Below are 25,376 nucleotides of genomic sequence, written 5' to 3' on the forward strand. Positions count from 1 at the left end.
GGCAGCTTGTTGCAACTGCCAGCAACTGGACACATAAGATCGTGACCCCATCGAAGGAGGAGAGGCAGTGATTTGGGGGTGTCTCGGATGTTGGACCATACTGCAGTGGTCAGGTTCTCGATGTTGCTGTGGATTTTGTATTGTTAACCGTACTTGTGTTACGTTGCATATGGAGATAATCTCTAAGTAATGTAGTAAGCCCTCCAAACCCTACAGTGTACTAGACAACCCCGACTCAATCTTCTCGGGCCCACTTTAATGGGAAGTCTGGAAAACTAATTGGAATAGGTGTGGTATGCCTGTACAACAGAAGGTGCAGGGCACCAGACTACACAGGGGACAGTGGGACAAATGGAATATCGACACCTTCCACCTTGATGCCTGGCCCTATCAGGAAATGTGTCGCCATATGTCCTATGCTTTTCCAGGAATACCTGGGCAGGAGGATCCCAAAAGAAAAAGAAAAAAAAGGGGTGGAGTGTTAGGATATAGATATTCAGGCCTGTCTGCAAAGGCCTGTATTTTAAGAACTTAGGTGTATTCTTATCACTTGGCTAGTTATAGAGATATTAAAGAATCAAAATCGCTGTCTGCCGGTGTAAGGGCCTTCTCTTACTGTGACAGTCTGAGGCCTTGTGCTTAGGCTAAGGCCTTTGGCTAAGCAGCAGAGGCAGCCATAAGCTGGGCAGCGACCGGTCACCTCCTCCCATTCCAAACTAGTCCCATTGAAAGAAGGTGCTACTGGGCTCTTAGGCACTATCAGGACAGGATTGTATTCCTATCACCTCCAGAGAAAGGGAAGTGCCGAGAAGATGTAAAAGGAAACTTAGTTTGATAGCATCCTGTCTGGCAAGAACTCACTTATCAATAGCTGGGATGTGAAATCCTCCCTTCTGTATTATTTTGTCATTATAGTTCCCACTTTTATTTTTGCGAATACAGACTAACACAGCTGCTACTCTGAAACCTGTCACTTTGCTATTGCTTGACTGTATAATCTCTGTCTGGTTCTGTGATTGATTGTTTCTCTCTGCTGTATAATTAATTTTGCTGGGTGTAAACTAATTAAGGTGGTAGGATATAATTAGTTACATAGTCATGTTACAATACGTTAGGATTGGTTAGTTAAATTTCAGGAAAATGATTGGTTAAGGTATAGCTAAGCGGAACTCACATTTTACTATATAGTCTGCAGTCAATCAGGAAGTGGGGGTGTGGGTGGGTGGGTGTCGGGAGGGGAAATGGGAACAGGGAATGGGGGTAAGGAAATTGGAATCATGTTTGGCTAAGGGCAGGAGTGGGAACAGGGACACAGGTGTAAGGCTCTGTGGTGTCAGAGCTGGGAAGGGGGACACTAAGGAAGGAAACTGGAATCATGCTTGCTGGAAGTTTACAACAATAAACATCGAATTGTTTGCACCTTTGGACTTGGGGTATTGTTGCTCTCTGGTCATGCAAGAAGGACCAGGGAAGTAAGTGGGTGAAGGAATCAGCCCCGTAACATTAGTTACCATCCTGTAGCTGTGGGTTTGAACCCTAGGAGGGGTGAGTGTGTCCCTGTACCATCTTTGGGGAGTGACTCTCCTGAAGCGGGGGAAGGGAGTGCTGACACAGCCCATGCAGCAGGGGAGCTGTAGCCACAAGCAGGCTGTGGAGGGGAGACCCTGGAGGACTCGGCAGCACAAACGGCATTTGTAGCCACGCCTGGTGGTGCCTCTTGTGGGGGGAGAGGCAGAGAAGTGATGGGCTTTCCCTGTGCTAATTCAGGAAGGAGCAGTGACTGCTCAGTAAAAAGGGCTCTTCGCTGAATTTCCCAAAATCATGTCTCTGAAAAACCAGCTTTGTCCTGTCTCCAGAGGACACTGCTTAATACTTTTGAAGTTTTAGGATTCATGAAAAGGTTCCCTGACCCAGGCCGAGCTCAGGGCTCTGTGTGTGTGTGGGAGGGGTGGGGGGCATGGGGACCCAGGTGGAGCCTCCAGGGCCAAGGTGAAAGCAGTGATCCTTTGCAGATGCGGAAATGGGACACCCATTTTATGGTTTCCCTAGTGAGGACAGGAGGTGCCCCAAGAGGCTGCAGGATGTAGGTACCGATGGTTCAGCAACAGAAGGAGCAGCTGTCTGCAGGACATCAGGCCACGGGGGAGGAGAGGGGTGGCCTGATCCTGATGGTCAGGAAGCTTGAGGCAGAGCTGGAGACACTGCATGCAGAGACCTCGAAACCCTGGAGAAGATGAAACTCTATAGACTGACCGAGACGAAGACTGGCGTTAAGGAGCGTGGGGAACTTGGGGAATATGGCTACATGTGACTCTCTATGGAGTCTGTTCTGGGTTGCAGGGAGAGCAGCCCAGAGGGGGCCTCACGAGTAAGGGAAAAGGCAGGTTTTCCTGAAGGGGGGTATGTCAGTCGGTGGCTGGCACCTGGAACTGAAGTAGGTCCTGCACCCCTGTTGGGCCAATGAAGGGGGCAAGGCAGCACCTGGGGCTATCAGGGGCAGAGGGCATTCCCGAGAGGGAGGGGCTGTGAGGAGGAACTGGTTGAGGGAGACTGGGGTAGGAAAGGGGAGGAAGCATCTGCCTGAGTCCCCGGAGATGCAGAAAGTGAGCTGAGAAACTGTCTTGATTTGTTCCAATTTGGGACTAAACTGCATCAGAGCTTGGTTTTTCAGTGAGCCCTTGGCAAACTGGGGAGAAGCCCGGCCGTGTGACGGTTCCCATTGCGTCCTCTGGAAGGAGTCTCCTGTAGCCCTAGGCTGTAACAGACGCTGCCTTCAATCCGATCTCCCCTCCCCTGCCGGGGTCTCCCTCACTCTCCCCACTCATGTGTCTCTGTCCCTGGCCACATGCTGAGCTCCTGCATCTCCCTCTCAAACCAATACGGAGCTGCAGGTGTCCAGCCTCTGTGTCTCCCCTGTGCCTTTGTGCTGTCAGCCCCTCTCTGCTTTGTGTCTTGGGGTGTTTGACCCTGGCTAACGCTTGGGGCTGCAGTGTGTGTGGCAGCCTGATGCACAGTTAAGCTCTGCCCTTCTCCACGAAGGGAGGGAGCAGCTCTTTGTGTTGTCGGTGGGGCTGTGATCACCAACGCGCAGAATGTGTCACGTGTTGGGCTCTGGGGTTTTCACTGTTGGTTTTATTGCCCTGCAGCCAGCTCCTCCTGGGCAGGGCGTGTACAGACCATGGTGCCGTGTTAAGGCCAGGCTGAGATGGGCCGGAACCATCACTCCACCACTCCATGATTTCTGGGAGGTTACAATAAAATAAAACCCTGATCTGACCTTCTTCCCCTCACCCTGGGTTTGGGTTCATTTTGCCAAATAGAAGCTGAAAACCAAGACCACGGCCTGTCCCCATTTTGCTCTTCTCTACTGTTAGGTCCTCTCCTGCACTGCAGTTTGTGAGCCACGCCTACAATTCCCATGGTATCTTAGCACAGGATATCGCATTCTCCCCCCAACCGCCTTCCCAAGGTACGAGTCACTCCTATTGACTTCACCTTGGAGACGCTGTCTCCCTGCAGGGAGAATCGGGCCCCAATGGCTTCCAGGAGACGGGTTCATAGAGGTTTCAGGCCCCACAACAACGTTTTGGGCATTGCCCTGTGGTTTGGGTTCAGCGTGCGGCTGCGAAGCTGATTGGGGGGGCAGGAAGTGGACGCAGGGGGGGTGATAGGCCGGCAGCAGGAACTGGAGGTTAAACAGAAGTGCAGAACTGAAGTAACGTGTTGCTGGCCCCTCTCCCTTTTCCATCCCCTCCAGCCGTGTGCTACTAATACTAACTGACCCTGTCCCGTGTCCCCGGGTCGTGCTCCCAGTCCCCCTGGGGCAGATGATGGAGTTCTGATTTCCCAGAATGCCTGCAAGGAGATCTACAGACCCCACGCTGGGCAATACAGGGGGAATGAGCTCGTGTGGGCCAACCCAGCACTGCACTGAGAGGTGCCAGACTTGGAGCGGGGGTTAAAGGAGAAGACAGCACAGCTGGAGCAGACTGCAGAGGACGGAGGCTTCCGGCCCCCAGATCCTGGGAAAGGGCTGGCTGAAGGCAAGAGCTTCGTGGATGCCCGATGGCTCCCTGAGCTGAACCAGCCCTGGGGGAGAATTATTTGCTGCTAGCCTATGAGCCCAGTTAGGGTGCTCAGGAAGCGGTGGCACCACCTAGCCGATGGAAGAGCTGCTTTGGGGTCGTTGACCACCCCTTTCAGAGCCGCTCATCAGTGGCTTGGCCAGAGGGGTCTTACGACCACAGCAGCAGGGCAGAGCGCTTGGATGTGGCCGACCAAAGGCCTTGCCCTGGCCCCTTGGGGCATCCTGGGAGAGGAACGTGGTAACAGTGCTGCTGTACTTCCTGCTTTCCCCTCGACCGGTGCACCTGGCCATTTCCCCTCCCTATCCCTGGGGGGCTGCGCACACGGCTGTTCCCTCTCTGGGATGGCAGGCTGGTCTCCCCTGTGCTGGGGCCCTGCTGGGGTGGAAGGGCGACATGGGGGGCCATGCTGGCTCTAATGGGAGGAGCAGGGCAACAGGGAGGGACTCTGCTCTGCTGTGTGGCTGGGAGCAGGGGCCTGGCAGAGGGGCACAGGATGGGTTTATAGAAAATGCAAAAAACGAAGGGAGGCAAGATCTCTCGAATGGATTTTATTGTCAGTTTCTAAAAAGCCCAAGGGGCTGTTCCCTGCTCAATGCCCCAGAGGAAGGCGAAAAACCTCCAGGGTCTCTGGCCAATCTGCCCTGGAGGAAAATTCCTTCCTGACCCCAAACATGGCGATCAGTTTCACCCTGTGCATGCGAGCCAGGACCACAGTGGGGAAAGAACCCACTGGGCACTATGGTTACACACCCTGTCCCAGCCCCTCCAGGGTATTGTCTGTGTCCCAGTACTAACCAGTGGCCAGTTCTTTCTTCTTTGCTTCCATCCCGGTAGATGGGACCAGCTGCTCCCCTTAGCCCAAGAGGTGACCCCAGGCACCTTTTGAACATTGTTTCTTGACTACTGACCACACTGGCTGTGTTTCCTTCATCTGAAAGTCTAACCAAAGCCACTGACAAGGAGGTTCATCATCTCCTGATAAAGATGAATCTCCTGAGGTCTGCCATGCCCCTGAGCTCCTCTTTGATCCTGAGATGTGTGATCAGCTGTAACAAACTCTTCGACACAACATAAGTTAGTAATTTTGTAGAGTTGATTGTATGCCCATTTGGTAGACTTACCAAATGCTTCTTACCTCTCCTCAGAGCCAATTCTGTTGCTTTATTGAATGAAGGGTCTTTTTCATGGTCTCATATCTTATGAGATCCAATTGTCCTTTCAGGTGTTGGATCTGTTCAGCTCCATTCCTATTCCTTTGTGCTCAAATCCTGAGCGTCTGTAACTCTTCTCCTGAAAAGACAAATCAGCTTCACAAACGAGTTGTTGCAGAGCACAGCTGTGGCTGTAGAGAGCAGCATTTGACAGGTAACTTGTTTGCTTATTATCAGTTTTACAGGCCCATAAATGTACACGATGCATCATGATCTGCTCCATTTGGCAATAAGAGAATCCTAAGCGCTCACGTCTGTCAGTGACGGTCTCCTGCATTGTGGGTTTGCAACTTGATGGTGATAAGGGATTGTCTTCCCATTCTAGTCAAGGAAGGCAACTTTTTCCCCTCTCTGCAGGTCTGGGAACATGTGTTCCTGTATTGCTAAGTAATATGACTGCTTATCGTCCTCAACCCCGAGGAGATCAGATCAGCTGCATTTCTTTCACCTAAAGGGAAACCAGATCCATTAATTTCTCCTTTATGAGGTGAGTTCCTTACCTCTTGGCAGCAGTGATGAGTTTTACTGGTTTCCTTCCTGCAGATATCTCAGATCTTCTCGCAACTTCCTGAAGTTTTCACACCCTCAAAGTTCAAATCAGCTGTATTTTTCCCATCTGAAAGTATAACAGGATCTATTCATTTCCACCTGAATGTGAAAGAGATGTGCTTTTTTCCTTTCCAACTGATATGCCTGGTTCAGCAAGTTGCATTTGCAATAATCCCTACAAGACCACAACAGCCCTCTGGTCGTCTTCCCTCTGGAGATGTGCAATGTGTGACCTATTTATTTGGGGAAACTTCAATGCTTACCTCCATGTCTGTGTTCTGCTGACTTGCTTCCTATTCAGATTTGCAACTAGCTGAACAATTTGAAGTGACTGTTTGTTTTCTGTTTGTTGTTCCTTCAAATAACAGCGTCTTCTCATTGGAGTCCTCCATGGATTGAGCAGCTGGCAAGTCCATGTTGCTTTGTCTTGCCTCTCCTTTTCACACTCTCCCCATGACAAGTAAGGTCCACCACAGTTCTTCTCCCTGAAAGGAAACTCCACACCACTTGATATACACATGGATGTTTGGAGACTGGTATCGCTTACATCCTTGCCTGGGACAGCCACTTACCCTCACTTCTCCCTGGTAGGGATGCCCACCTGGTCTGTTCACATCTCCAGTTAGCAATACCTGTCAATTATTTATTATTACTCATTACCAGTTATGAAGAGTCATCAATAGAAACGGTTCCATAGCATCCAGATCATTAGGCTTCTACAGACTTTCCAGTGCTCACCTGTTTGTCAGTGATGTTCCACGACAAGGCTTTGATTCTTCGAGGTACAGCCAGCTACACTGTTTACAACTTGAAGCATATAATTGGCTGCTTTCCTCTTTTTGAAAAAGAAGTAAAAGATGCTTTTCTTCCCCCTGGCCAGATATCGTTACCTTTCTGAGTATTATTAAATTCAGCAGCCTCTTATCTTCCCCCACCCCCTTAATGGTCAGACCTTCATTCCACCTGAAAATAGAAATAGAGCCAGTTATTCCTGCCCCTGTGCTGAGAGGAGGTGCGTTCCTTACCTCTTGATAGAAATGATCAATTCCACTGACTTCTTCTTCACATTTGATAAATAAGCAACAATGATCCATTCTGCACAAAGAGAATCAGCTGGACAATTCTTCTCTGCAAATTTAAGAGAAGGTTAAATGGTCATCTTCACACTCTGGTTAGTTACACTTTTTCTGTGATACATCCTTGTCGGAACAACCCACCATTAGCCAGGAAGGGGAAAGGAGCAGATGTCATGATCATTGGTTAGAATTACCGACTTTCCTTACCTCTGAATAGGTAACTCCCTCTTTTTTACTGCTTTATTCAGGACAGCAACTTCTTGTGCCCTTTCGAGAGGTGACGATTTCATCCGTTACATTTCTTCCACCTGAAAGTATGACCAGAACCATTGACTGTTTGTTTGGGCAATGGCGTATTGTATTTCTTACCTCCTTAAAAGGATGGATCCGCTAATTCCTTCCTGTATCCTACAGCCATCTGTCATCCTTGCCTCTCAAAATATGACCTGCTGCAAAGATCAATGTTTGACAGAGTATTTTTTGTCAGGCAACAAATATAAATTATTTGTCACTGGATTCGTTTTGTAACGGTGAGTATAAATGCACACCTTCTGTGGGATGAATGGCTGTATGTGGTTTCCTTATTTTTCACTAGAAGAAGTAGATATTTCTGTAACCTCTCAGAAGCTTTGGTTCTGTATATTGCTTTATTCTGACGAAACTGCTGGTAGCCTTTGACAGCAAAGGATAGATTCACTTCCTTCACCTGAAAGTACACTCAAATTGGTTAGTTTCCACTCCATTGCTAGGAGAAGGTGCATCCCTTACCTCTTGATAGGAAGAGTTTCTTTGACTTCTGAAGTGGTACAGTAAGAACTTCTGACAGACAAGCTGCAATGATCCAATCAATGGAAATCGGACCAAGCGCAATGTCGTCTCTTGAAAGGTGAAAACCAAGCTGATGCCACTTCTCAGCTCCAGCCACTTGTACCCTTTCCTTTCTGAATTGTACAAATGCCTCCATTATTACCCCCTAGTGGTTACACCTGGCTGCTTTGCCTACATCTTGACAAAGGCATTCAGGATTCTATCTGAAGCTAAAGAAATCCGTCCAGGTTCTTACCCCCATCCACTTCCTCTGTGCTTCTCCTTTCTCTTCTCTTGTAGCCTCTTTGCCCATTCCTTTTTCATGTCTCTCTCCTCACCCATTTCCCTTCCCTCTTTCTTCTCCCTCCCTTCCTCAGTCACCTGGTGTTTTTCCTCCCTAACTTCATACTCCCTCCCTGCCCCCCCGCCAGTTATCTGATGCCTTGTCCCTGCCTTGTTTCCTTCCTCTTACAAGAATTCTTTCCTTCATCCTTCTGTGTCTTACGTTCCCTTCTTTAGCAATGGAAGCAGGTTGGTCACAGAAGGCCCTACTCCATCACCCTGTTCCCTGTACTCAGACCCACGGGCAGCAGCCATGTGCTCTGGGCGACATCCTGGTGTGAAATGCTGCAGTCCCTGGTGGCCGACCCAACAATCACTCCATCACAAGAGAGTCACGGGTCATCGTCACCACCTCCTCATCTGGGCAAAGAGACCTGCCCCACGTCCTCCCAGGGGAGCTGTAGGGGGAAGGCCCTGGCTGGCTCTGAACTCTCAAATGAGTCAAATGACACTTCAGATCTAGAGTCACCAGCTGGGGCTCTGTCTGTGACAGTGAGTTCCAGGGTCACAAACGGCTCCTTTCCCTGTGACTTGGATGGAGTGGGACTTACGTAGCCCTCACCTATGAAAGCTTACGTCATAGTTCCCTTCCCCTGCCTGTCTCCACCTCTGGGTTTGTCTCGGTCACCACCCCTACGGTGGAATGTTCCACTTCCATCACAGTGGGCCAATGCTGAGCAGGGCTGAGTTCCTGCATCTCCCTCAGGAACCAGTGGGAGCTGCAGGTGCCCAGCCCCTCTCAGAAATAACCCTGTTAGCTGCATTTCATGGCACTGTGCTGTGCCCACCATCTTGTGGTCTAGGCCGATCGCTGCAGATCCACCAGGGTGTTGCCGGCACTCAGTGCCAGAGGCGAACAGCAGCAAGGTTCGTTGCCCGGTGTGCGTCACCCAATAATCACAACGGGGTGGAGAAGCAGAAAAGTTTATCTGCAGCTGGAAACAAGGTACAGGGAGAATAGATTCTCAAATTACATAGGCTTTTATACATCCTTTCTTCAGCGTACTTATCCAATAGCTGCCCTAAGTAGCCATATAGCCAGCCAATCCAGTTACGAGCAAGTTCCCCAGTTCTCTGTACCATCTGTTATACCATACATAAAGCGGCTTTATTCAGCATTGTTCTTCCATATCTACCCTGTTTGGCCTTGTTTAGTTTCAGGCAGTCTGACTTTGCAACATATTGTTGCAGATCCTCAGCAGAACTGCTGCGAGTGCCTCCAGGCAGGAGTGGGGGCCAAGGACACTTGGGCCTAGTGCGAGGGGGCTTCATAGACACTCATGGTCTTCCATCCCCTTGAGTTACCTAGTGACCATGCCCCAGTGTCCCCAACAAGGGGACTGACAGCCAGCGCCTCCTGTACAGGAGAATCCAGGCAGGGGTTTCACTGTTACCTGGAGATGGGCAGATACCAGACCCATCACTCCACCCTTCCATGGTCGATGGGAGCTCTGATAAAAGGACACCTGTTATTGGCTGTGTGGGTCCATGATTTGTCCTGGCTCTGGCCAGGTAGCTGGCCCAGCAGACCTCAGTCAAACCGCCTGAGAGACCACAGACTCGTTTGGTGGCAAAGGCGCTTAGCCAGGTTTGTAGTCGACAAAGCACTTGTACTCGCACCCCATAGACTCTGGGTGGACACTAGGACACGGACGCCCATGAGAATGACCAGCTCAGTCAGCAGTGAGACTTTCCACCCCTCTCATGTGGTTAATTACTATTCTGTAGCTTTGGGTTTGAACCCTAGGAGGGGTCAGTCTGTCCCTGACTCTCTCCTGAAGCGGGGGCAGGGAGTGCTGACACAGCCCATGCAGCAGGGGAGCTGTAGCCACAAGCAGGCTGTGGAGGGGAGACCCTGGAGGACTCGGCAGCACAAATGGCATTTGTAGCCACGCCTGGTGGTGCCTCTTGTGGGGGGAGAGGCAGAGAAGTGATGGGCCTTCCCTGTGCTAATTCAGGAAGGAGCAGTGAGTGCCCAACAAAAAGGGCTCTTAGCTGAATTTCCCAAAATCATGTCTCTGAAAAACCAGCTCTGTCCTGTCTCCAGAGGACACTGCTTAATACTTTTGAAGATTTAGGGTTCATGAAAAGGGGTTCCCTGACCCAGGCAGAGCTCAGGGCTCTGTGTGTGGCACGGGAGGGGTGGTATGGGATCGCAGGTGGAGCCTCTATGGCCAAGGTGAAAGCAGTGATCCTTTGCAGAAGGGGAAATGGGACACGCGTTTTATGGTTCCCGTAGTGAGGGCGGGAGGTGCCCCAGGAGGACTGGAGGCTGCAGGATGGAGGTACCGATGATTCAGTGACAGAAGGAGCAGCTTTCTGGAGGACATCAGGCCACTGGGAAGGAGACCATTAATTAATGGTCAGGAGCATGAGGAAGAGCTGGAGACACTGCGTACAGAGACCTCGAAACCCTGGAGAAGATGAAACTCTATAGACTGACTGAGACGAAGACTGGCGTTAAGGAGCGTGGGGAACTTGGGGAATATGGCTACATGTGACTCTCTATGGAGTCTGTTCTGGGTTGCAGGGAGAGCAGCCCAGAGGGGGCCTCACAAGTAAGGGAAAAGGCAGGTTTTTCTGAAGGGGGGGGTATGTCAGTCGGTGGCTGGCACCTGGAACTGAAGTAGGTCCTGTACTCCTGTTGGGTAAATGAAGGGGGCAAGGCAGCACCTGGGGCTATCTGGGGCAGAGGGCATTCCTGAGAGGGAGGGGCTATGAGGAGGAACTGGCTGAGGGAGACTGAGGTAGGAAATGGCAGGAAGCATCTGCCAGAGTCCCCGGAGATTCAGAAATTGAGCTGAGAAACTGTCTTGATTTCTTCCAGTTTGGGACTAAACTGCATCAGAGCCTTGGTTTGGCAGTGAGCCCTTGGCAAGCTGGGGAGAAGCCCGGCCATGCAACGGTTCCCATTGTGTCCTTTGGAAAGAGTCTCCTGTAACCCTAGGTTGTGACAGACGCTGCCTTCAATCCGATCTCCCCTCCCTGCCAGCGTCTCCATCATTCTCCCCACTCATGTGTCTCTGTCCCTGGCCACATGCTGAGCTCCTGTATCCCCCTGTGAAACCAATATGGAGCTGCAGGTGTCCAGCCTCTGTGTCTCCCCTGTGCCTTTGTGCCGTCAGCCCCTCTCTGCTTTGTGTCTTGGTGTGTTTGACCCTGGCTAAGACTTGGGGCTGCAGTTTGTGTGGAAGCCGGATGCACAGTTAAGCTCTGCCCTTCTCCATGGAGGGAGGGAGAAGCTCTTTGTGTTGTCGGTGGGGCTGTGATCACCAATGTGCAGAATGTGTCACATGTTGGGCTCCGGGGTCTTAAGTGGTGGTTTTGTAGCCCTGCAGCCAGCTCCTCCTAGGCAGGACGTGTACAGACCATGGTGCCGTGATCGGGCCAGGCTGAGACGGGCCAGAACCATCACTCCACCGCTCCATGATCTCTGGGGTGTTACAATAGAGTAAAACACTGATCTGAGCTTTCTCCCTCCACCCTAGGTTTGGGTTCATTTTGCCAAATAGAAGCTGAAAACCAGACCACGGCCTGCCCCCATTTTGCTCTTCTGTACTGTTAGGCTCCCTCCTGCACTGCAGTTTGTGAGCCACTCCTACAATTCCCATGGTATCTTAGCCGAGGATATCGCATTCTCCCCCCAACCGCCTTCCCAAGGTATTCCTATTAACTACACCTATTGACTTCACCTTGGAGATGCTGTCTCCCTGCGGGGAGAATTGGGCCCCAATGGCTTCCAAGAGACGGGTTTATAGAGGTTTTCAGCCCCACAAGAACATTTTGGGCATTGCCCTGTGGTTTGGGTTCAGCGTGCGGCTGCGAAGCTGATTGGGGGGGCAGGAAGTGGACACAGGGGGGGTGATAGGCAGGCAGCAGGAACTGGAGTTTAAAGAGAAGTGCACAACTGAAGTAACGTGTTGCTGGCCCCTCTCCCTTTTCCATTCCCTCCAGCCGTGTGCTTCTAATACTAACTGACCCTGTCCTGTGTCCCCGGGTCGTGCTCCCAGTCCCCCTGGGGCAGATGATGGAGTTCTGATTTCCCAGAATGCCTGCAAGGAGATCTACAGACCCCACGCTGGGCAATACGGGGGGAATGATTTTGTGTGGGCCAAACCAGCACTGCACTGAGAGGTGCCAGACTTGGAGCAGGGCTTAAAGGAGAAGACCGCACAGCTGGAGCAGACTGCAGAGGACAGAGGCTTCTGGCCCCTAGCTCCTGGGAAAGGGCTGGCTGACGGCAAGAGCTTTGTGGATGCCCGATGGCTCCCTGAATTGAACCAGCCCTGGGGGACTATTATTCGCTGCTAGCCTGTGAGCCCAGTTACAGTGCTCAGGAAGTGGTGGCTCCACCTTGCCAATGGAAGAGCTGCTTTGGGGTCGTTCACTACCCCTTTCAGAGCCGCTCATCAGTGGCTTGGCCAGAGGGGCTCTTATGACCACAGCAGCAGGGCAGAGCACTTGGATGTGGCCGACCAAAGGCCTTCCCTGGCCCCTTGGGGCATCCTGGCAGAGGAACATGGTAACAATGCTGCTGTACTTCCTGCTTTCCCCTCGACCGGTGCAACCGGCCATTTCCCCTCCCCATTGCGCGGGGGCCATGCACACAGCTGTTCCCTCTCTGGGATGGCAGGCTGGTCTCCCCTGTGCTGGGGCCCGACCGGGGTGGAAGAGCAACATGGGGGCCACGCTGGCTCTGAGGTGGGGAGCAATGCACCATTGAGGGACTCTGACCTGCTGCATGGCTTGGGGCAGGGCCTGGCAGAGAGGCACAGGACGGGTTTATAGAAAATGCAAAAAACGAAGGGAGGCAAGATCTCTCTAATGGATTTTATTGACAGTTTCTAAATGGCCCAAAGGGCTGGTCCCTGCTCCATGCCCCAGAGGAAGGCGAAAAACCTCCAGGGTCTCTGGCCAATCTGCCCTGGAGGAAAATTCCTTCCTGACCCCAAACATGGCGATCAGTTTCACCCTGTGCATGCGAGCCAGGACCACAGTGGGGAAAGCACACACTGGTCACTATGGTTACACACCCTCTCCCATGCCCCTCCAGGGGATTGTCTGTGTCCCAGTACTAACCAGTGGCCAGTGCTTTTTTCTTTGCTTCCATCCCGGCAGATGGGACCAGCTGCTCCCCTTAGCCCAAGAGGTGACCCCAGGCAACTTCTGAACATTGTTTCTTGAATACTGACCACACTGGCTGTGTTTCCTTCATCTGAAAGTCTAACCAAATCCACGGAAGTCACTCAGAAGTGACAAGCAGGCTCATCACCTCCTGATAAAGATGAATCCCCTGAGGTCTGCCATGCCCCTGAGCTCCTCTTCGATCCTGAGATGTGTGATCAGCTGTAACAAACTCTTTGACACAACATAAGTTAGTAATTTTGTAGAGTTGATTCTATGCCCACTTGGTAGACTTACCAAATGCTTTTTACCTCTCCTCAGAGCCAATTCTGTTGCTTTATTGAATGAAGGGTCTTTTTCATGGTTTCATATCTTGAGATCCAATTATCCTTTCAGGTGTTGGATTTGTTCAGCTCCATTCCTATTTCTTTGTGCTCAAATCCTGAGCGTCTGTAACTCTTCTCCTGAAAAGAGAAATCAGCTTCACAAACTAGTTCCTGCAGAGCACAGCTGTGGCTGTAGAGATCAGCATTTGACAGGTGACTTGTTTGCTTATTCTCAGTTTTACAGGCCCATAAATGTACACGATGCGTCACGATCTGGTCCATTTAGCAATAAGAGAATCCTAAGGGCTCACCTCTGTCAGGGACGGTCTCCTGCATTGTGGGTTTGTAACTTGACGGTGATAAGGGATTGTCTTCCCATTCTAGTCAAGGAAGGCAACTTTTTCCCCTCTCTGCAGGTCTGGGAACATGTGTTCCTGTATTCTTCAGTAACATGACTGCTTATGGTCCTCAACCCCTGGGAGATCAGATCAGCTGCATTTCTTTCACCTGAAGGGAAACCAGATCCATTAATTTCTCCATTATGAGGTGAATTCCTTACCTCTTGGCAGCAGTGATGACTTTCACTGGTTTCCTTCCTGCAGATATCTCAGATCTTCTCGCAACTTCCTGAAGTTTTCACACCCTCAAAGTTCAAATCAGCTGCATTTCTCTCATCTGAAAGTATAACAGGATCTATTCATTTCCACCTGATTGTTAAAGAAATGTGATTTTTTCCTTCCCAACTGACATGCCCGGTTCAGCTAGTTGCATTTCCATTAATCCCTACAAGAGCACAACAGCCCCCTGGTCTTCCATCTGGAGATGTGCGATGTGTGACCTATTTATTTGGTCTGTAAGTGTTGCTTTGGCATGAGGTTCATTTGACAACCAGGGAAACTTCAATGCTTACCTCCATGTCTGTGTTCTGCTGACTTGCTTTATATTCAGATTTGCAACTAGCTGATCTATTTGAAGTGACTGTTTTCTGTTTGTTGTTCCTTGAAATTACAGTGTCTTCTCATTGGAGTCCTCCATGGATTGAGCGGCTGGCAAGTCCATGTTGCTTTGTCTTGCCTCTGCTTTTCACACTCTCCCCATGACAAGTAAGGTCCACCACAGTTCTTCTCCCTGAAAGGAAACTCCACACCACTTGATATACACATGGATGTTTGGAGACTGGTATCGTTTACCTCCTTGCCCGGGACAGCCTCTTACCCTCACTTCTCCCTGGTAGGAATGGCCACCTGGTCTGTTCACATCTCCAGTTAACAATACCTGTCAATTATTTATTATTACTCATTACCAGTTATGAAGAGTCATCAATAGAAACGGTTCCATAGCATCCAGATCATTAGGCTTCTACAGACTTTTCCATGCTCACCTACTTGTCAATGATGTTCCACCACAAGGCTTTGATTCTTAGAGTTACAGCCAGCTACACTGGTTACAACTTGAAGCATATAATTGGCTGCTTTCCTCTTTCTGAGCTAGAAATAAAAGATATCGTTACCTGTCTGACTGTTGTTAAATTCAGCAACCTCTTATCTTCCCCCGCCTCCTTAATGGTCAGACCTTCATTCACCTGAAAATAGAAATAGAGCCAGTTATTCCTGCCCCTGTGCTGAGAGGAGGTGCGTTCCTTACCTCTTGATAGAAATGATCAATTCCACTGACTTCTTCTTCACATTTGATAAATAAGCAACAATGATCCATTCTGCACAAAGAGAATCAGCTGGAAAATTCTTCTCTGCAAATAAAGGGCAGGTTAAATGGTCATCTTCACACTCTGGTTAGTTGCACTTTTTCTGTGATACATCCTTGTCGGAACAACCCACCATTAGCCAGGAAGGGGAAAGGAGCAGATGTCATGATCATCGGTTAGAATTACCCACTTTCCTTACCTCTGAAGAGGTATCTCCCACTTTTTTACTGCTTTATTCAGGACAGCAACTTCTTGTGCCCTTTCGAGAGGTGACGATTTCATCCGTTACATTTCTTCCACCTGAAAGTATGACCAGAACCATTGACTGTTTGTTTGGGCAATGGCGTGTTGTATTTCTTACCTCCTTAAAAGGATGGATCCGCTAATTCCTTCCTGTATCCTACAGCCATCTGTCATCCTTGCCTCTCAAAATATGACCTGCTGCAAAGATCAATGTTTGACAGAGTATTTTTGTCAGGCAACAAATGTCAATGATTTGTCCTTGGATTCATTTTGTAACAGTGAGTATAAATGCACACCTTCTGTGGGATGAATGGCTGTATGTGGTTTCCTTATTTTTGACTAGAACAAGTAGATATTTCTGTAACTTCTCAGAAGCTTTGGTTCTGTATATTGCTTTATTCTGACGAAACTGCTGGTAGCCTTTGACAGCAAAGGATAGATTCACTTCCTTCACCTGAAAGTACACTCAAATTGGTTCATTTCCGCTCCATTGCTAGGAGAAGGTGCATCCCTTACCTCTTGATAGGAAGAGTTTCTTTGACTTCTGAAGTGGTACAATAAGAACTTCTGACAGACAAGCTGCAATGATCCAATCAATGGAAGTCGGACCAAGTGCAATGTCATCTCTTGAAAGGTGAAAACCAAGCTGATGCCACCGCTCAGCTACGGCCACTTGTACCCTTTCCTTTCTGAATTGTACAAATGCCTCCATTATTACCCCCTAGTGGTTACACCTGGCTGCTTTGCCTACATCTTGACAAAGGCAATCAGGATTCTATCTAAAGCTAAGGAAATCCGTCCAGGTTCTTACCCCCATCCACTTCCTCTGTGCTTCTCCTTTCTCTTCTCTTGCAGCGTCTTTGCCCATTCCTTTTTCATGTCTCTCTGCTCACCCATTTCCCTTCCCTCTTTCTTCTCTATCCCTTCCTCAGTTCCCTGGTGTTTTTCCTCCCTAACTTCATACTCCCTCCCTGCCCCCCGCCAGTTATCTGATGCCTTGTCCCTGCCTTGTTTCCTTCCTCTTTACAAGAATTCTTTCCTTCATCCTTCTGTGTCTCACGTTCCCTTCTTTAGCAATGGAAGGAGGTTGGTCACAGAAGGCCCTACTCCATCACGCTGGTCCCTGTACTCAGACCCACAGGCAGCAGCCATGTGCTCTGGGCGACATCCTGGTGTGAAATGCTGCAGCCCCTAGTGGCCAACCCAACAATCACTGCCTCACAACAGAGTCATGGGTATCATCATCACCTCCTCATCTGGGCAAAGAGACCTGCCCCACGTCCTCCCAGGGGAGGTGTAGGGGGAAAGCTCTGGCTGGCTCTGAACTCTCAAATGAGTCAAATGACACTTCAGATCTAGAGTCACCAGCTGGGGCTCTGTCTGTGACGATGAGTTCCAGGCTCACAAACGGCTCCTTTCCCTGTGACTTGGATGGAGTGGGACTTACGCAGCCCTCACCTATGAAAGCTTACGTCATAGTTCCCTTCCCCTGCCTGTCTCCACCTCTGGGTTTCTCTCAGTCACCACCCCTACGGTGGAATGTTCCACTCCCATCACAGTGGGCCAATGCTGAGCAGGGCTGAGTTCCTGCATCTCCCTCAGGAACCGGTGGGAGCTGCAGGTGCCCAGCCCCTCTCAGGACTAACCCTGCTGGCTGCATTTCATGGCACCGTGCTGTGCCCTCCATCTTGTGGTCTAGGCCGATCGCTGCAGACCCACCAGGGGACTGACAGCCAGCGCCTCCTGTACCGGGGAATGCAGGCAGGGGTTTCAGTGTTAGCTGGAGATGGGCAGATACCAGAACCATCACTCCACCCTTCCATGATCGCTGGGGGCTCTGATAAAAGGACACCTGTTATTGGCTGTGTGGGCCCATGCGTTGTCCTGGCTCTGGCCAGGTAGCTGGCCCAGCAGACCTCAGTCAAACTGCCCGAAAGACCACAGACTCGTTCGGTGGCAAAGGCGCTTGGCTAGGTTTGTCGACAAGGCACGTGTACTAGCACCCCATAGACTCTGCGTGGACAGTAGTGTTGGGGACACTGGGGCATGGCCACTAGGTAACTCGAGGGGATGGAAGACCACGAGTGTCGATGAAGCCCCCTCGCACTAGGCCCAGGTGTCCTTGGCCCCCCCTCCCGCCTGGAGGCACTCGCGGCAGCTCTGCGTACTAGGCCCAAGTGTCCTTGGCCCCCCGGCCTGGAGGCACTCACAGCAGTTCTGCTGAGGATCTGCAACAATATGTTGCAGAGTCAGACTGCCTGAAACTAAACAAGGCCAAACAGGGCAGATATGGAAGAACAATGCTGAATAAAGCAGCTTTATGTATGGTTTAACAGATGGTACAGAGAACAGGGGAACTTGCTCGTAACTGGATTGGCTGGCTATATGGCTACTTAGGGCAGCTTGCTATTGGATAAGTATGCTGAAGAAAGGATGTATAAAAGCCTGTGTAACTTCCTGCTCTGGGTGCAGGATTTGAGATTTTCTTCTCCCTGTACCTTTTTGCAGCTGCAAATAAACTTTTCTGCTTCTCCACCCCGTTGTGATTATTGGGTGTAGCACACCGGGTAGTGAACCAACTTCAACTGTTGTTTAGCCTCTCGGCACTGGGTGCTGGCAAGAGCTTTTGGCGTCCCTGGGTGGGCTACGAGGCTGCAATTTAGCCTTGCCCGGACCCCTCCTGGAGGTCGAGGATTGTGGCGAGAACCGACGCCCAGCGCGCACCAGTGAGTTCATCGGGGGCCTCGGAGGAGACGCGATTTGATCGACCCTGGATGGCACAACGGTGCAACGCACTCATATAGTGGAGAAGCAGTTGTGGTGGACGACGGTGAAGAACCGGTCCCTTGGACATAGGGGAGGAGCAGTTGTGGACGACGGTGAAGAACCGGTCCCTTTAATAAGGTAGGAACCTTTTGAAATCCGGATTGTATGCTCTGTTGGAACCTGGGTACGCCCAGAGTTACCCTGTAGGTATGGGACAGGGACAGAGCTCGGGGGTTAGGGCACTATGTACGCCCCTAGAATGCATTCTAGCAAACTGGAAGGTATTTGGTGCGGATCCGATGACTAAGAGCCAATTAAAACGATTCTGTACAGTTGACTGGCCTCAATATCAACTAGAGGACCAGGAGTGGTGGCCGCCAGGAGGGTCAATTAATTACAACACAATCCTCCAATTAGTTTTGTTTTGTCAGTGAATGGGTAAATGGAATGAATATTTGTATGCACAAGTGTTTATGGCTTTAAGAAATAGAACAGAGCTGTAATTCTGCAGAGCTGTAATCTGACTCCGACTGGTTCGGTAGTAGCTAATGTTAGCCCCCAGAACCCCACCCCCACTGTAATGGCAGAGCCGGTGTCCCCTTCGGCCCCCACACTCCCACCTTACAAGGGTAGGATGCCTCGGGTTACAGAGATTGCCCCCTCGGTGGGACTCTATCCTTTGCTTACCGAGACTGTTGTGGCTTGCCCAGGGGCAGAGGGACGTCAGGCTACCACTATGCAAGTTTACACCCCTGTGCCATTCAATCCAATAAACTTATCAGCTTTTAAAACACAGGCTGGGGAATTCTCCATGAACCCAAGCCGGTTTATTTCAGTCTTTGAGGAGTGCCTCAGTAGTCACAAGCTGGACTGAGACGACTGTAATATCCTCCTGAGAAGCCTGTTGTCTGAGGTGGAGCGGAATCAGGTTACAGCTAAGGCAAGGGGAGCATCAGCATTCAAGCAAAAGAAAGGAAGCTATCTGTCAAGTTCCTACCCCAAGTAACCGTAAGTGGCTCAGGGCATTTCTGGGTATGGCAGGCTTTTGCAGGATATGGATCCCAGAGTTTGGACTGTGGGCTAAACCCCTGTACGACTGTGTAAAAGGAGCAAATCATGACCCCTTCTATTGGACCGCAAAGGCTGACAGGGCATTTAAAATCCTGAAAAAAAGAAAATTGATGGAAGCCCCGGCTCTGGGCCTGCCGGATCTCTCTAAGCCGTTTCAGTTGTATGTACATGAACGAAGGGGGGTGGCCCTAGGAGTGCTGACAGAGCTGTTAGGAGCATGGAGACATCCCGTGGCTTATTTTTCTAAGCAACTTGATCAGGTTGCAAAGGGTTGGCTGGCATGTTTACGGGCGGTCGCAGCTACTGCCCTAGTGCTTGAGGAAGCCGAGAAGCTAACATTGGGAGGGGTTATGCAAATCTATACTCCCTATATGGTCCGAGCCTTATTGGATGCAAAGGGAGGGCTTTGGCTCACCCGGACTCGGATTGCTCGGTATCAGGCTAAGCTGTTAGAGAACTCTGAAGTCACCTTATAGTCTTGCCCCTCCCTTAACCCAGCCACCCTCTTGCCAGAAACAGAGGAACAGGAACATGACTGTTTAGAGATCATAGATGCCCAGTACTCCAGCCATCTGGATTTAAAGGATGTACCCCTCCCAAATGCAGATTATGAGTGGTACACTGATGGTAGCAGTACTGTAATAGATGGGCAAAGGAGAGCGGGTTATGCTGTTGTGACCCTCCATGACACTGTGGAAGCTGAAGGTTTGCCTGCTGGGACCTCTGCCCAGCTTGCCGAACTAATAGCCCTGACCCGTGCACTTGAACTTTCAAAAGGAAAGCGGGTCAACGTTTTTACTGATTCAACGTATGCTTTTGGTGTGCTACATGCTCATGCTGGCCTATGGAAGCAGAGGGTAATGCTGACAGCCCAAGGCTCCCCAGTCAAGTACGGGCCCCAAATCCTCCGGCTTCTAGAAGCCGTACAACTTCCCTCGGAAGTGGCGGTGGTACACTGTAAAGCCCATCAAAGGGAGGATCAAGATGTGGCCAGAGGTAATGCCCGGGCAGATAGAGAGGCTAAACATGTGCCACCCTGCCATCCCCTCAGACTGAGAATGCCCATATGCATGCCCTTATCCCATCAGTAGGGGAGCTTCCAACCCCTCAGTACTCTGGGGAGGAGAGACAGCTAACTGACAAACTCGGTCTCCGGGAAAAGGAGGGATGGCTCCATTCCCCAGGAGGGAAGGTCCTCTTACCAATGGTCCTGATCCGGCCAGTGCTGCAGAAACTACATCAAACCACTCATGCTGGTAGGGAAGCACTTATCCAGCTAATGGGAAAATACTTTATCACTTCCGGACTCCGACCCCTGGCTGCCCAGGTACAAGCGGACTGCTTAGTCTGCCAAAAGAATAACCCCTGACCGGGACATCCTGTGCCACCAGCTGCCTTAGAACCCACTCCGGGCCCTGGACAAGTGTGGCAAATAGACTTTACTGAGTTTCCCCGGACCCAAGGGTTCAAATATCTCCTTGTCATAGTGGATCAGTTCAGAGGATGGCCAGAAGCCTTCCCATGCCGTAATTGCACTGCCAGAACAGTGGCTCTCAAGTTTGTTAAGGAGATCGTTCCTCGCTTTGGACTCCCCATGTGGATGGAATCTGACAACGGGACACATTTCACGTCAAAAATCATTCAAAGCATCTCACATGCCTTACAGATCCCCTGGAAACTCCGTACGCCCTGGAGACCGCAAGCCAGTGGAGTAGTGGAGCGGACCAATCAGACCCTTAAACGGCATCTCTCAAAAGTGTGCCAAGAAGCCTCACTGCGATGGCCTGATGCTTTTCCCCTCGTCCTATTCCGTATCCGCGTTCTCCCAAAGGGTAGATTAGGGCTTAGTCCCTTTGAAATTATGTTTGGAAGGGCATGGCCTATGAATGGCACCCCGGTTCTGTCAGGGGAATGGGAGTTGGGTCATGTTTTTTTGTCACAGTATATGTGTTCCCTGTCTGCTGTTCTCTTGTCTCTTCACAGGTATACCAAGGATTCCCAGCCTCTCCCCTTGGACTCTCCCGTCCACTCCTTACAGCCCGGTGACTCCGTGCTTGTTCGTACCTGGAAAGACGAGCCTCTCCAGGAAAAGTGGAAAGGACCCTATACCGTCCTGCTGGTCTCCCATACAGCGGCAAAGATCAAGGGACACAAGAACCGGATCCATCACTCTCGTCTGAAGGCAGTACCCGCCCCCTCGCCAGCAGAACAGTGGACCGTCCAACCTGCTGACTCCTCATCTAGTGACGATCTCGGGCTAAAGCTACGGTTTAAAAGACACAAATAGTGGGCACCTTAATGCTAAAATGGGCCCACCCAGGTACTGGAGACCCTGGGTTAAAAAAGACTCTGGTGATAATTAATTGGGTAACATTGTTATTCTCTGTATTGGTATTTCCAAACTGTGCGTATCGGGAGCATAACTCCTTTGTTTCGCTTGCGCACCATGTTGCTACTTTAACAAACCAGACTGATTGCTGGGTACGTGCTCCAACTCCACTGTCCCCCCAAACGGGAATGCCCCTTGACATGCTGCCCCTGACCCTAGCAGAATTAGCCGCCACCAAAGAGCAGGAAAGAATGGATTCGCCGTTCTGGAACAAGACCTCTTTACAGCAAGCCACCTATCAGGACTAGGAGTATTCAGTTGCAGTACTCACTGAGGGAATGTTATGTTTTACCTGAAACCAATCTGATCACTATGGGCGTCCTGTGGGAAAAAGCTCCTGTGTTATTACACAGTGGGCTGATGGGTATTGGATAAAGACCAAGAGGGGAGGCCAACAGTGTGGGTGTAATGGTTCCTCCCCTTTTAGGGAAACTCTTACAAATAATCTTACCACAGAAGAGGGGTTTGGAAATATAACTTGCCGTCCAGTTAATATCTCCAATGTAGCAAGCCAATGGTGGGTTTGTAGTGGTCCCTATGGTGAGTGTAATTTGAACAGCACAATTAGAAATGCCCCCACTTGTACCCAATCAGGAGGATGGGATGCCCCTTAGGGGCATATGAACTGTTTGGAAAAACAGCCTTAAATATCCCAGGAATCCCCTTAAGAAACAGTCTTTACTGGGCCCTACAGGGTCACTATTTTGTATGTGGCCGAAAGGCTTACAAGGTGCTGCCAGCCAACTGGACACGTAGCTGTTATATAGCTCATGGAGTTCCTCATCTGTCAATAGCTGCCACACTGCCCAAAGGAAAGATTAGAAATGCCCAAGACACCTCTGTTGAGCCACGAGAAAAGACCCTGCGGCGACTGACTACAGCATTGGGGGGCAATATGAAGAATTCCCTCACAACTGAGAAGCTTGTACGGTGCTCTGTACTGGGAATAGCGCCACTGTTTACCGGGCCAGCCATGGCATGCATAGACCTCTATACTGTAAGGCTGCAAATGGTACTTGAGAAAGTGGCCTTAGAGTTAGAGAACTCGGTTAGTGATTTAGGGTCAGCAGTAAAAACATTAAATAAAGAGGTACAGCAGCTCAGGACGTTTTCCCTCCAAAACAGGCTGGCTTTGGACTACCTCTTGGCATCCCAAGGAGGGGTTTGTGCCCTCGTCGGGTCCCTATGTTGTGTATATGTAAATGATAGCAGTTATGAGATCTATGAAAAGGTGGTACAGGCTGAGGCCCAGGCCCGAGCCGGAGCACAGGTTGCCTATACTGCCCCCGAGAGCGATTGGTTGCAAACCTTGTTTTCAGGCTGGGGTTTGTCGTTTTGGCTTGGTGGTTTATTTAGCCTGTGATTGAAACTTCTTTTTCCTGTATTGCTTGTATTACTGGTATTATGCTGTGCAGTATCATGTGATAGGGCCCTTTTGCAAAAGTTTATAAGTCATTCTCTTCAGGGTTATCACAAAGTGTTTATGCAAAGTCCTATTGTAAAGAAATAAGTAGCCCAAGTGAGAAAACTCAGAGCCAAGGCTGTTGAGTGTTCTCAAAGGAGGGAGTTGTTGGGGACACTGGGGCATGGCCACTAGGTAACTCGAGGGGATGGAAGACCACGAGTGTCGATGAAGCCCCCTCGCACTAGGCCCAAGTGTCCTTGCCCCCCCCCAAAACCTGGAGGCAGTCGCAGCAGTTATGCTGAGGATCTGCAACAATATGTTGCAAAGTCGGACTGCCTGAAACTAAGCAAGGCCAAACAGGGCAGATATGGAAGAAAAATGCTGAACAAAGCAGCTTTATATATGGTTGAACAGATGGTACAGAGAACAGGGGAAGTAGCTGGGAATTGGATTGGCTGGCTGTAGGGATACTTAGGGCAGCTTGCTATTGGATAGGTATGCTGGGAAAAAGGATGTATAAAAGCCTGTGTAACTTCCTGCTCTGGGTGCAGGATTTGAGATTTTCTTCTCCCTGTACCTTTTTGCAGCTGCAAATAAACTTTTCTGCTTCTCCGCCCCGTTGTGATTATTGGGTGACGCACACCGGGGAACGAACCAACCTCAGCTGTTGTTCAGCCTCTCGGCACTGGGTGCCGGCAACAGGAGGACACGGACGCCCATGAGAAGGGACCAGCTCAGTCAGCAGTGGGACTTTCCACTGCCCCCTTGGCCAGATGTACCTTCCGTGACCCCTCTTTTATACACTGATACAGACAAGTTGTGTGTTACCCCTCTCACGTGGTTAGTTGTTCGGATATGGATATTCAGGCCTGTCTGCAAAGGCCTGTATTTTAAGAATTTAGGTGTATTCTTATCAATTGGCTAAATATAGAGATATAAAAGAATCAAAATCACTGTCTGCCGGTGTAAGGGCCTTCTCTTACTGTGACAGTCTGAGGCCCTGTGCTTAGGCTAAGGCCTTTGGCTAAGCAGCAGAGGCGTCCAAGCTGGGAAACAACCGGTCACCTCCTCCCATTCCAAACTAGTCCCATTGAAAGAAGGTGCTACTGGGCTCTTAGGCACTATCAGGACAGGATTGTATTCCTATCACCTCCAGAGAAAGGGAAGTGCCTAGAAGATGTAAAAGGAAACTTAGTTTGGTAGCATCCTGTCTGGCAAGAACTCGCTTATTTATAGCTGGGATGTGAAATCCTCCCTTCTGTATTATTTTGTCATTATAGTTCCCACTTTTCTTTTTGCGAATACAGACTAACACGGCTGCTACTCTGAAACCTGTCACTTTGCTATTGCTTGACTGTATAATCTCTCTCTGGTTCTGTGATTGATTGTTTCTCTCTGCTGTATAATTAATTTTGCTGGGTGTAAACTAATTAAGGTGGTGGGATATAATTAGTTACATAGTCATGTTACAATACGTTAGGATTGGTTAGTTAAATTTAAGGAAAAAGATTGGTTAAGGTATAGCTAAGTGGAACTCAAGTTTTACTATATAGTCTGTAGTCAATCAGGAAGTGGGGGGGTTCTGGATGGGTGTGGGGAGGGGAAATGGGAAGAGGGAATGGGGGTAAGGAAATTGGAATCATGTTTGGCTAAGGGCAGGAATGGGAACAGGGACACAGGTGTAAGGCTCTGTGGTGTCAGAGCTGGGAAGGGGGACACTAAGGAAGGAAACTGGAATCATGCTTGCTGGAAGTTCACCCCAATAAACATCGAATTGTTTGCGCCTTTGGACTTGGGGTATTGTTGCTCTCTGTTCATGCGAGAAGGACCAGGGAAGTAAGTGGGTGAAGGAATCAGCCCCCTAACATTAGTTACCATCCTGTAGCTGTGGGTTTGAACCCTAGGAGGGGTGAGTGTGTCCCTGTACCATCTTTGGGGAGTGACTCTCCTGAAGCAGGGGAAGGGAGTGCTGACACAGCCCATGCAGCAGGGGAGCTGTAGCCACAAGCAGGCTGTGGAGGGAGACCCTGGAGGACTCGGCAGCACAAATGACTTTTGTAGCCACGGCTGGTGCTGCCTCTTGTGGGGGGGGGGAGGCAGAGAAGTAACGGGCTTTCCCTGTGCTAATTCAGGAAGGAGCAGTGAGTGCCCAGTAAAAAGGGCTCTTCGCTGAATTTCCCAAAATAAAGTCTCTGAAAAACCAGCTCTGTCCTGTCTCCAGAGGACACTGCTTAATACTTTTGAAGTTTTAGGGTTCATGAAAAGGGGTTCCGTGAC

The 25,376-nt window shown here is 50.1% G+C and overlaps 1 long non-coding RNA gene across 1 annotated transcript; it reads left to right on the forward strand.

The window, feature by feature from the left end:
- Nucleotides 1-5,379: 5,379 nt before the first annotated feature.
- LOC141996777 (uncharacterized) lies at nucleotides 5,380-23,599 on the forward strand. Its single transcript, XR_012641612.1, has 3 exons — nucleotides 5,380-5,453; nucleotides 18,065-18,372; nucleotides 21,289-23,599. It is a non-coding gene; the product is annotated as an uncharacterized LOC141996777 (long non-coding RNA).
- The last annotated feature ends 1,777 nt before the right edge of the window (nucleotides 23,600-25,376 follow it).

Source organism: Natator depressus, chromosome 12, assembly GCF_965152275.1.
Source record: "Natator depressus isolate rNatDep1 chromosome 12, rNatDep2.hap1, whole genome shotgun sequence".
Taxonomy (NCBI): Eukaryota; Metazoa; Chordata; order Testudines; family Cheloniidae; genus Natator; species Natator depressus.